This window comes from Anomaloglossus baeobatrachus, chromosome 1 (assembly GCF_048569485.1).
Source record: "Anomaloglossus baeobatrachus isolate aAnoBae1 chromosome 1, aAnoBae1.hap1, whole genome shotgun sequence".
Classification (NCBI taxonomy): Eukaryota; Metazoa; Chordata; class Amphibia; order Anura; family Aromobatidae; genus Anomaloglossus; species Anomaloglossus baeobatrachus.
In genome coordinates, this window is record NC_134353.1 from 329,079,603 (window position 1) to 329,092,665 (window position 13,063).

General features: G+C 46.6%; 1 long non-coding RNA gene across 1 annotated transcript in view; it reads left to right on the top strand.

The window, feature by feature from the left end:
• The window catches only part of LOC142292288 (uncharacterized), a 48,823-nt gene that overhangs the window by 12,005 nt on the left and 23,755 nt on the right, over positions 1-13,063 (top strand). The window contains exon 2 of the long non-coding RNA XR_012750594.1: positions 4,255-4,273. This is a non-coding gene — a long non-coding RNA (uncharacterized LOC142292288). The remainder of the gene's footprint in view (positions 1-4,254; positions 4,274-13,063) is intronic.

The following is a 13,063-nucleotide window of genomic DNA, read 5'->3' on the forward strand; positions in this document are numbered from 1 at the left end:
CCTATAAAATCTTCCATTGTACATAAAAAAATTATGCAATAAAAGATATTCCTCTGCCAGGCCTAAAAACTCACAAATACCTAATGTCAAATTGGGATATTTTGTGACAACATAAATTGCCTCTAGGGCTAGTGTATGAGGAATATCAGAATATTAATCAACTATGTAACAAGACAAAAAATTATATTCGCTATGCCAGTTCAAAGTACTGAAATTCTCAAGTACATCAGTGCTGTCCCTTAAATACCCAGGTATGTTTTTAATCATAGGCTGCAACAAAGAATCAACCCAGGCACTGAGTCTCTCATTGAGGCCTAGGACACATGGCGAGAAAAACGGTGCGGTTAAAAAATCGCATTCCACTCGGACCAATATTAGTCTATGGGGCAGCACCCATGAGCGATTTTTTTCTCAGCCCTAATTGGAATGAGAAAACAGTCGCAGCATGCTGCGGGTAGAATGCGATCCTTTTCCACTCGCACCCATTCAAGTCTATGGAGCGAGAAAAACATTGCACTGCTCTCGCGTTCCACCGGTGTAATGCGAGAGCAAGGCGAGGATCGCAATAGCCAGTAACGGAGGAGATAGGGCGATAAATCCCTCCCTCTACTCCACAGCGCTGGCCCTCCCCGCTGCAGCATCGGCCCTCCCCTCCGCAACTGTGGTCTGATCACACAATCGGACCACAGTCGCATGACACTCGCATGACACTCGGCTCCCACTGTGCTGCGAGCGTGTGCCGAGTGGCATGCGAGGATCGCACATAACCCCGTGTGGCCTTGGCCTAAGAGACCCAATGCCTGAGATGATCGGTTGCATGAGATATTATGAGGTTCATCAATTGAATTGAACATTTGGAAAGGATTTCATTCAATTTTTCCAAAAAAGAATACGAAAACTGCGCAGTAGGCACTTTTTTTTATCCTTAGGCCCTGGGGAAAAAATAATCTTTCTAAAAAAGAATCTATAGCCATTTGTGAACTGCACAAAAATAAACCCATAATTATCCGAAATTCAGACAAAGGAGGATCAGTGGCGGTGCTAGATGTAATATTCTACAATAATCTTGTTCTGAATATTCTAAACAATGAAGAAATTTATTGTTCATCACCTCGAGATCCAACAACAGAATTTAGAGAAATACTTTGTGAACTGCTTACAGTAGGAATGTCTACTGGAGTAATTAATAAAAGGGAATGTGATTATATTTTAGTGGAGCACCCAGTCATGGCAGTACTCCATGGGGTGCCGAAGCTCCATAAAGAAATCTCCCCTCCCCCACTGCGACCAATCATCTCAGGCATTGGGTCTTTCAATGAGAGACTCTGTGCCTGGGTTGATTCTTTGTTGCAGCCTATGATTAAAAACACCTCGGGATTTGAGGGACAGCACTGATGTACTTGAGAATTTCAGTACTTTGAACTGGCACAGAGAATATAATTTTTGTCTGGTGACATAGTTGATTTATATTCTGATATTCCTCATACACTAGCCCTAGAGGCAATTCATCATTTTGTCACAAAATAATCCAACTTGACATCAGCAATTTATGAATTTTTGGGTCCGGCCGTGGAATATTTTTTTCATATAATTTTTTTTATATACAATGGAAGATTTTATAGGCAGATTATTGGAGCCCCAATGGGCTCCAAATTTTCACCATCGCTGGCGATTTTATTTGTGGCATGGTGGGAGGAGAGGTACATCTATTCTATCAATAATCCATTTATTGATTGTATACTCTGGTATGGTCGCTTCATAGCCGATATTTTGATTGTCTGGCGTGCACATGAGGCGACTGTACCAGAGCTTATTGTCTATATCAATAGCAATACTTTCAAATTAAAATGTACTCATTCCCAACCATCTTGTTCGCTTTTTTGGATCTTTTGAGTGATCCATTTAACAGTAAGATTGATATAACTATATACAGGAAGCCATCGGCAGGAAACACCATCACACGGGCTGACAGTTGTCACCCAAAGCACACCATTGCTTCAATACCATTTGGAGAATTAGCGCATGCAAAAAGAATCTGCACTAACGACAATTTATTTGGCTAGCAATGCAGTACTATACAATCCAGATTAAAACAAAGAGATTACTAACTAGAGCGGAAACAAAAATTAACCAAATCTCAAAGTTATTTTCGGGGTAGGGCTTATTATATTTAAGCCTTGCTCTGAAAAGGCCGAAAATTCCTGTTACGGCTTATTTTTGGGGCAGGGCTTATTTTTGGAAAAACACAGTAGAAAGATTGAAGAACACAAATTCATCCCATTAGGCTATGTGCATACACATCGTTTGTTTGACGCTGTGTTTTTTGCCGCAAAAAACACACAAAAACGGTGCGTTTTTGGCTGCGTTTTTTATCACTGCATTTTGCTGCGTTTTTCCAATTCATTGCATAGGTGAAAAATGCAGTAAAACGCAGGAAAGAATTGACATGTCCATTTTTTTTAGCTCAAAAACGCAGCTAAAAAGAAAAAAGTTGTGTGCAGACAGCAAAAATGAAAACTCAGACTTTGCTGGGAAAGCAAAGTCATGCAGTTTTGAGCCCAAAAACGCACAAAAATGCACCCGAAAAACGCGCAAAAACGCCATGAAAAATGCTCAGTGTGCACATAGTCTTATACCTTGTACTAATACTGATCTAACAAGTCTTCATAAAAAATCCTCTAGTTCTCAGTATCCTAGAAATAACAGGGTCCTAAAGCAAAAGATCCAATGGTGCCCGTGTGATAGCGTCACAGTCCCTAAGTCAGTATGGTGGTCCCCACAGTTCCTAAACTGCGTGATAGCGCCACAGTCCCTCGCTCAGTATGACGGTTCCCACAGCTCCTAAACCGTGTGAAATCACCACTGTCCCTTACTCAGTATGAAGGCCCCCACAGCTCCTAAACTGAGTGATAGCGCCACACTCCCTCACTCAGTATGATGGCCCCCACAACTCCTAAACCGTGTGATAGCGCCACAGTCCCTCACTCAGAATAACGCCACTACAACTACTGACACTTCAAAAAGACTAAAACGGGCTTTACACGCTACGATATCGCTAGCAATTGCTAGCGATATCGTACGCAAAAGCACCCGCCCCCGTTGTGCATGCGATTTCGTGTGATCGCTGCCGCAGCACACATTATCGCTACGGCAGCGTCACGTCACACGCACTTACCTGGTCGGCGGTGTCGCTGTGACTGCCGAACAATCCCTCCCTCAAGGGGGAGGGACGTTCGGCGTCACCGCGACGTCACTAAGCGGCCGGCCAATCAAAGTGGAGGGGCGGAGATGAGCGGGACATAACATCCCGCCCACCTTCTTCCTTCCGCATTGCGGCCGGCGGCAGGTAAGGAGACGTTCCTCGCTCCTGCGGTGTCACACATAGCGATGTGTGCTGCCGCATGAGCGACGAATAACATGGATAAACAACCCTTACCGATTTTTGGTTTTGGGACGACCTCTCCATGGTGAATGATTTTCACCATTTTTGAGGTCGCTTAAGGTCGCTGGTAAGTGTTACACGCTGCGATATCGTTAATGACGCCGGATGCGCGTCACTAATAACGTGACTCCGTCGATAAAACGTTACCGATATCGTAGCGTGTAAAGCCCCCTTAAGTCTAAACAAATATATGCTCCTCACTTAGTTTCGCCCCCCTACACCCTGCTCTGTACAGCATGAGGACTGAGGCCCCGCACAGCTGGACAGGGGTGATGAGGGAAGACAGAGCAGATCCCCCCACTCACAGGCTGTGTGATAGGCTGCTGCGGAGGGAATGCTCTGCACTCCAGGAAAGAGAGCCGTAATCTGAATGATTAGATCTGATCACTGTGTAAGGGGTCTCTGTACAATAACGATGTAAAGTCCGGACTCAATCATGTTTGTTTCTGTACCAGGTGATGTCAGTATTTATCACTGGTCCTTATAGTCTATGGAGCTGGTAACATGTCAGCTCTGGGCGACTAGTGGACCAATTTCACCCATTGACTGACTACTGGGAAAATTTGGGGAAACTTCCATCACAGTTTTTATGTATACAAGAAAAACGGATAATATGCTGATGGTAAAAATGGACAGACAGATCAAAAAAAGGTGACAATCAGACCTGGCATACTAATGAAAATTATATGGTTTTGTGCAGATGAGAAAGAAAATGTGTGAATATTGCCGAATAATAAGTCATAGAACAAATCTGAGTGATATTTATTAAATGCTTTAGGAAATCTAATTCTAAACTGTTGTTTGTTTTTCAGCTGATGGCATGAAGCGCAGGTAAGTCTTTATTGTCAGTATATGACCTGAAATAAACAGAACTCCTTATAACCCTATATATCATATTTACAAATGGGTGCCAGACTATGGTCACTCCCCTGCATACACATACCATATGATCTAAGTTTACAAACAGGAGAATAGGAGTTTAAATGTGTTTATCAAAATAGTTTTATTCATATACAAAAAGTAGTGGCACACACGTTAAAAAAGCTAATGTGGTACAAAAACATGTGTAAAGGGACACTCATGTCTATGAAAGTTGGTAAGGTGCACTCACATGACACCAAGTATTGAATAAATAAACCACTAAATTCAATTAGCAGGAAAAATGAGATGAGAAAAACTCCATTGAGAGATCTTATGGATATCAAGGCTGTACCCCAATATCTAAGTATTAAGTGTCACAGACATATTTCATGTAGGGGTAATGATTCAACCCATATGCCACACAAAATGGGAATGATTCAATAGAAAACTCATCATGTCAGTAACCCTGGCAAAGATACATATATCTCAAAGAAATAAGGGATGTATACAAGAAAATTGTTATTTCAGGGGTTAATACACAATAATAATTCTTCTATACATACCAGTATAAGGTGCCTAGTGCAAGAATATAAAAATAAACATCAGCGTCCCAAGAAAGAAAAATTCCCCCAACGCCCCCCGACGTGCGTTTTTCCAGGGAAACAATGCATTTCACATGTGGTTTCTTCAGGGAGGGAGAGTTGTATCCCCTCTTCCTCAGTGCCAGTTTTTAAATGCCCACCATTAGTGACTTCCGCATTCGTCACCCCCTTAGGTGATGCATGCGCTGGCCACTAACCATGACATTGCGGGCGGGCCGGCCTGCTAGCCGTCAGGCCCTACAGCGCAGGAACGTGGACATGTCACACAGCTCCAGCGTATCTTCCGCTGCCACAATGATGGCACAATCATCAGCAGTGCGGTGACGCAGCCGCTGCACGCGTCCTGAAGAGGATGGAGCAGGTAACCATGGAGATATCATTAACAAGTCAGACAAGTGGAATGCTCATTATTCATCCCTATAAATGCTTAAATACAAGCAGATCTTCAATGCAAATTCATGGAATCATCTGTATCCATTTCATAAAGGATCTGTTAATGTTATCTTTTCCATCATATGTTAGATTCATTTAAAGCGGTATAGTCCTTTTTGGGGGAAAACGTATAACCAGGCTGAAAAGGTCCCTCATAGCATCTCTTGACAGGAGAATGAATTCCATTTGAAGGGACAGTATTTCTTCCATTGTTCTCTATATAATCGGGAAAAAAACAGTAGATTTAATACCAGGTATGAGTTTGCAGGCAACTCAGGGAGAAGAGGATAGTACACATGCAACAGATAAAATAAAAACACATTTGTAGAAACTACTAAGGGCCGACAGTGATGAGAAATGCCACTAAAGAAATGGGACAAAGTTAATACCCTGATTTAATCCAAGGTGCTTATCCACCATGCTTTGCACTGGGCTAGATTTTTCTGTAAATTACCAGCCCTAGATCCACAATTGAAATCAATTTGCCATACCTGTAACGGTGACAAATCACAAGCATGGTGTACCATAAAATGTTGGGGTAGGGTCTTGAGTAAAGTGTTGCCATTGTTTTGACTGCCTCGATGTCTTGCGCGTGCTCCCTGACTCTTATGTGGAGCTCACGAGACATGAGACCTACATACATCAGGGAGCACGGACATGTGGCATAATACACCACACGTGTGGTGCTGCAAGTAATATAATTTCTGATCTCAGAGGACCTAGCACCATCTGAAGAGGAAAAAGAGTTGCTCCAGACAGTATTCCTGCAAGCCAAACAAAGGCACTGTCATTGTTATAAAGGGCAGGCGGGGAGCGTGACACGGACCCGCAGTTTAACAGTGACAGTGCCAGCAGGGGGGTGCGGGCCAGCCACGATCAGCGGTGATGTCACTCAGGGAAGGAGGACCATGGAAACCTTTCTGCTGTGACTTTAACATAAGTGAGTGACGTCACAGCTGATCACGGCTCATACTCTGCCTGCAGTTACAGTGTGCGGATATGTTCCATGATCGCACTCTGTGACTTCAGATATGTAGCAGAGCTGAATCGCCGTAGGACCTTGTGTAGATTATGTTGGACATGCAGGGGTCTTTTGGGGTTAATAAAGTGGTGAAAGAGGGAACTTTTTGTATTTTATTCCAAATAAAAGATTTTTTCTGTGCTTGTGTATTTCTTTTTACTTATGGGATTAGTGATGGGGGGTCTCATAGACCCCTTACCATCACTAATTTTGGGCTTGATGACAGTTGTGCACTATCATTAACCCCTCATTACCCCAACTGCCACTGCATCAGGGCAATCGGGAAGAGTCGGGTAAAGCCAAGCTTGTTGCATCTAATTGATGCGACAATCTTGGGCAGCTACAGGTTGCTATTTTTAGGCTGTGGGGCCTATTAACCATAGGACTCCCCAGTCTGAGAATACCAGCCCTAGCTGTCGGGCTTTATCATGGCTGGTGATAGGTTGAAGTCAGATGCTGTCACACAGGCTGGGGGCGCGTCTGACTGCAACCAATCACAGGCGCCAGGATGACCGGTGTGCAATGAAAGCAGTGCATATGGATGAGCAATGATGAGCAGCCCAGGAAGTGGGAGAGACTGCAAGAGCAGTTTACAGCCGAGACGTAGCCTCGGTAAGTATGAAGCGCATGCGTCATTATTATTTCTTTACTCTTCCTTCATTTTTTTAAAATTTCTCAAGTGCTGGATCCAGATAAAACATCTGGAAATCCTGGACCTGTGTCCAGCACCTGGGTGTCTGTGAAATTGCACGGATCCGGACTTTTACAGTCCGGGTCCACTAATCAATATATATAAATAAAAATAGTCTGATTAACACATTTAAACTAATAATCTGCTGTTTGTAAATTCAGTATGTAATCTGCCTGATATAATGCTCGGCCGCATTCAGCAGAACTGTCCCAACTTGAGGGCTCACTCCCACTGTTCTGCCGTTCATTGTGCTTGTCCCGGCTCCTTCTTTCAATGCAGTGCATAGATTAAACCCACAACTTCTCTGGTTTTCTGGGACAGGACTAGAACTCATGAGTTTGTGAGTTCTTTGGCCATAAGCAGTGGCTCTACTATTGAGCCACAGCCTATATTAAAGGGGCAGAAAAGGATTTAGTAATCGTCATCTGTATTGCAAGCAGAGAAACCAGAAGCAGATTATTCAGCTACATAGAGATATAGATATGCAGTATACTGCATCTCTATGTACCAACAAACCGGTCAGAAAAATTATAAGGATGGGTGTTTTTCACCAACTCATCACAAAACCTATATCAAGAAAGAACTCTATACTACAAAAAGAGAAAATCTTAATTCTTTATTTCATTATCAAAATTAAAACCATTACATAAAAATAGAGGAGAAAAATACAGAAAAAACCCTATACGGTAATGAATATCACAATGTATAAATATATTATATAAAAATAGATGTATACATGATCAAAAGAATTTGATCAGTAATCCGAGGGGCTGCTGATAAGTCTTTGGCTTTGTGATCTTTTTTGCTTCCATGGTAACGAATGTTACATTACATCAAAGCCTTATGTGTCTAATATATATTTTTAAAATTTTGTGTTTGTTGCTTATGGCAACAGTGTTCAACGCACGCGGGAAAACAAAATGGCGGAGTCTAATGTGATATTCACAGCAACGGAGAGCAGAGGAGTGATAAAATTCTTGTTTCTGCAAGGAAAGTCCACAAAGAATATTTATGGTGATATGGTGATATGTCGCAGACATTGGGGGATCAATGCCCTTCATATTCCACAGTTAAGAACTGGGTTGCCAAATTTAAAATTTGCCACTTCAGCACCAATGATGAGGAACGTCTCAGATGAGTGGTTGTTGCTCCGGAGATCGTCGATGCTGTGCACAACCTCATACTCGAGAATCAACGAATTTCAGCTATAGCAATAGCAGACATCATGGGGATTTCCCGTGAACGTGTTTGTGCCAATATCCATGAACATTTGGACACAAGGAAGCTATCTGCAAAGTGGGTCCCCAAATGTTTGACAGATCAGAGAAGCATGCGAGTGAAAATTTCCCAGCCCATTTATCAGTATTTCCGGACTGATAAGAACTTCCTGGTTCGACTGGTCAAAAAAGAAGTCGTCCAACGTTTCAACCCTTTAGGGGTCTTTTACACGGACAAATTATCTATACAGAATGAAAAAAAGGACAATATATAGTCAATTACAATGAACATAAAGTAAAACAATAAAGGTGAATACAATGAATGATAATACAGGATATTAATTGACAAGTACATGAACATACGTACTGTATTTAAGAATTTCATGCGTCTTCTATACAGAATGATGATCCGAAAAAAATCACTATTTAGCCAACAATTACTTTGTTTTATTATGCATCTACTGTTCTTTCTTGGCGGAGTTTATGTAAGATTAAGACCAAGATGTCGAAATACGACCAAATTAAAATCTTCTCTCTAAAATTTTTAACATTCCTAACAGACGTGGTCCTCATGGCAAAATCTTGGCCTAAAAGCAATACATGACGGAAAAAAAATTATTTCCTTTTTAGATCTAAAAATAAAATATAAGTTCCCAGACTTAGACCTCAAAAATTGATTTCTTTAAAGGGAAGGTATCGCCAAAAAAAAAAAATTCAATAACTGAAAAAATGTAAAGTAATAATGTTTAAATGTTTTGTTTAAATATTATTATTTGTTTTTAATTGTGCAAAATATAAAAAAAAATTAAAAAATTTGATATTTTCCACTGTTAAACACTAGGGGGAGCAGCTTCTGAAATCCTACACAAATCTGACTGTATAAAAAGCTCCCATTACAACTGCTGTAAAAGTGGGCAGAATCTGCTCTCCTGTGTGTGATGGCACGCCTCCCCCCTCCCAATCTGAGTGTTTACAACAGATAACAGAGAATGACATGTAGGGACACAGTGCACAGCCATTTTGTTGGTGACCACAAATGTCTAAAGTGTCACCAAGGACAGCAGGAGTATCACACAGGACAGGATTAGATACACAACTCAGCAGACAGTATCACACAGGACAGGATTAGATACACAGCTGTGCAGACAGTATCACACAGGACAGGATTAGATTCACAGCTCAGCAGACAGTATCACACAGGATAGAATTAGATACACGGCTCAGCAGACAGTATCACACAGGAGAGGATTAGATACACAGCTCAGCAGATAGTATCACACAGGATAGGATTAGATACACGGCTCAGCAGACAGTATCACACAGGAGAGGATTAGATACACAGCTCAGCAGATAGTATCACACAGGATAGGATTAGATACACGGCTCAGCAGACAGTATCACACAGGAGAGGATTAGATACACAGCTGTGCAGACAGTATCACACAGGATAGGATTAGATACACAGCTGGGCAGACAGTATCACAAAGGATAGGATTAGATACACAGCTGTGCAGACAGTATCACACAGGATAGGATTAGATACACAGCTGTGCAGACAGTATCACACAGGATAGGGTTAGATACACGGCTCAGCAGACAGTATCACACCGGACATGATTATGTCGCGGGCGGCGGGGCGCTGCGCTCGCACTAAACGCTCGGGTCCGGCGCTGCTGCTGCTGCTCGGTGGCTCAAGCGGTGAGCCGGATCCGGGGACTCGAGTGGCGCTCCTCGCCCGTGAGTGAAAAGGGGATAGTTTTGTTTGGGGATTGAGTCCGTGACGCCACCCACGGGTTGTGGTGAAGATGGGCACCACCGCTGCTGGTGACGGGGATCCCGGGAACAGTGTTAGGGAGCAGCTGGGATGTTGTTCTCCCCCTCCGTGGGTAGGGGTTGGTGGTCCCGGGGCCCGGTGAGGTGACGAGGAGGCAGGGTTGGTGAGGTGCAGGGTTGCTGGGACAGCGCGGCGCGGTGCCGGATGGCACTGGTGTACTCACTCAGTAAACGATGCACAAAGTCTCCGGTAAACCAAACGGCTGGATGGATGGGTCCTGCAGCCGGCTGCAGTGTCTCTCCCCAGACAGGTAATGGTTGCTGTCTTTCCCTGCACCTGTGTAGTGTTCTGGCTCCGATGGCTTCCCAACGGTAGCCCGCTCCCTGGCGTATAGGTGCCCGAGGAGCCCGTTTTGCCCACATGCGCTGGCCCTTGGATCTCTAGCTTCTGGCGGTAGCTGTATATCCTCTGGTGCGGACGGTTGCCTTCTAACGGGTCTTTGGTTGTTAGGAAACCCCTGGGGTTCCGGTCACTAATAGATTTGACCTTTGTCGGCGGCTCCAAGCCTGGTCAGGGTCCGCAGGCCCTGCCTGTGTGTGCTAGCTTTACTTCGCTCCCCGGTTCGGTACTGGCGGGCCACCGCCCGACCCCGGTCCTACGGTTCCGCGATGATCCACCACTCCTGTAGACGGCCACCACCGTCTGCCAACCTTGCTGTCAGTGCCTGTGCTCCCTCCCAGATACCAGCAGTAGCTCCTCTCACTTTCACTGCTACAACTAAACTCCACTCAACTAAACTGCTTCCTTTTCCCGCCTCCAGGCCTGTGAACTCCTCAGTGGGTGGGGCCAACCTCTTGGCTCCACCCCACCTGGTGTGGACATCAGCCCCTGGAGGGAGGGAACAAGAATTTTGTGTCTGACTCTGGTGTTTCTGCCCGGGGGTGGGGGTGTGAGTGTTATTCATGTGGCTACCTGGCTAGTCCAGGGCGCCACATTCCCCCTTGCTAAAATGCAGACCGTCTGCGGGCTGCCCGTCCATCACCGGTTTTATTTTCACAACTGAAAAAGATAAAACATGTAAACATTTTGAACACAAGCATAGTTTTCAGGTCACTTGAACGTTGCAAAACATATTTACATTTTTAATAACGGACAGATGGACTTCCGCTCTCCCACCCAAGCAACCTAGCCCTGATGCTGCCCCTAAGAAGTGGGCAGCACCCCTTGACCCCAGTCCATGTCCAGGCTGCCCGAGCTGTCACTTCAGGGGACCCCACATCCAGGGGGACCCCTGACCCCCGGAGGATGGCCACCGGCCAGGTGGTGGCCGGGCCCCAGCCTGCTCTTCTGCGGGCCCTTCCTCCAATCTGCCTCTCCGGAGGCGGCAACGGCATCCATCCCACAACATATTTACAAACCCACAAGTTCGTGGGTGCACTGCAAGTTCTCGCGCCTGTTCATGAGCAGTTTCTCATGTGGGTTTGGGGTTATGGAACAACAACAGGGACAACTCCAGTCCCAACGGGGATGGCTCTCTTCGGACGGTAATCAGGTGACTTGCTCGGTTAGATCAGTGTTCTTTTTCAACAGGAACAACGGTGCTGGGGGTCCCAACGGGGACAACTTTATGCAACGGAGGACCGCTGCCCATTACTACAGGTCGACCTCCTCACAGACGTGCTCCACCTCAACATCTGGCCGGCAAGGTGGGGGAGGGGACTGGGACTCTGCCTGAAAGCTACGGCCTTCCCTCACCTTCACGTCGAGGGCAAACCAGTCCCTGTCCCCGCAGTGTCGGGTGTAAGTTACAAGGTCTCCTGGCAACAGGTCTCGGCCGGGGTGGCCGGTTGGCAAGTGGGCATGTACGTCCCGGCGGGCCACGAATACTTCGGCCTCCAGGCCCGGTTCATAGATGAAGCCGTAGCCCCGATGGGGGTCAAATCTCCGAACCTGGCCTTCGTACACCGGGCCCCATACCCGGAAGGTGGCATGGCGAAGGTGGTCCTTTTCTTTGATTGTTCGGGCTACGACCTCAGCCTTCTGCTGCTCCCTTTCGGCAATCTCCCGGCCCAGCGGGGTTGGCTCCCTGTCCCAGTATGGGGCGTCTGCATGCCCCCACGCACGGGTCGGGCCCCGCGGGACTTCTTTACGCTGCCCACAACTGGTGCCCTTTTAGGAAGCTCCCGTGGTGACATGGACTGGGGTGCTGCCTCGCAGCAATGACCCGGCGCAGCCTTCGCCGAGGCTCGGGGTCTGGGTACAGGGGTCTTTACCGGCTGGGCCTCTGCTTCTTCCTCAGGCGGACGGACTACCGGAGCCGGAACAGTCTTGGGTGCGGCCACTTCCGGTGCCGCCGGCTTCTCCTCGCAGACGGACACCTCCTGCTGGATTTTCCAGGGTAACGGTACGGGTCGTCCACGATCACTGCTAGCAGACGGGCCTTGCAGGGCAGGCAAAGGGACCTCCGCCACCAGTGGTAAGGGTATTGGGCCTAGGGATGGGGCAGCAGCGACCGGCACGGGTAGCGGGGGAGGCAGCAGGGCGAGCGGGCGCAGACCGGGCCCCTCAGCCGCAGCGACCGGTCCAGCTTGGACACAGGGGCGTGGGTCGCTTACCCGCTCCTCCAATTCTGCCTCCACCTCGCGTTTCCGCACGGTCGCCGCTATCTCCGCCATTTCGGCCACCCAGCCCTGCAAGAAGGACTCCACTTGGGCCTGCAGGTGGCTGCACATTCTGGCGGTCCGGACTTCCACCCACACCGCTGTTCCGGGCGTTGGCTCAGGGTGTTCAGCGGTGCAGGACGGACGGGACACGCTGTGCAGCGATGGTGTTCCAGGAACCAGGTGGCTTGCAGAGTCCTGGCGTCCCTGCTTTTATAGCCGCGGTTTACATGCGGCCGGACACCATCCTTCCCCCCTTGGTACTCTCTAGGCACTCCCTCTTTAGGGGCGGGGCTTTGGTTTTCACGCCTCCTCTGCTCGAGAAGGCGCTCGAGCGGGAAAATCTTCGCGCCCAAGATGGCG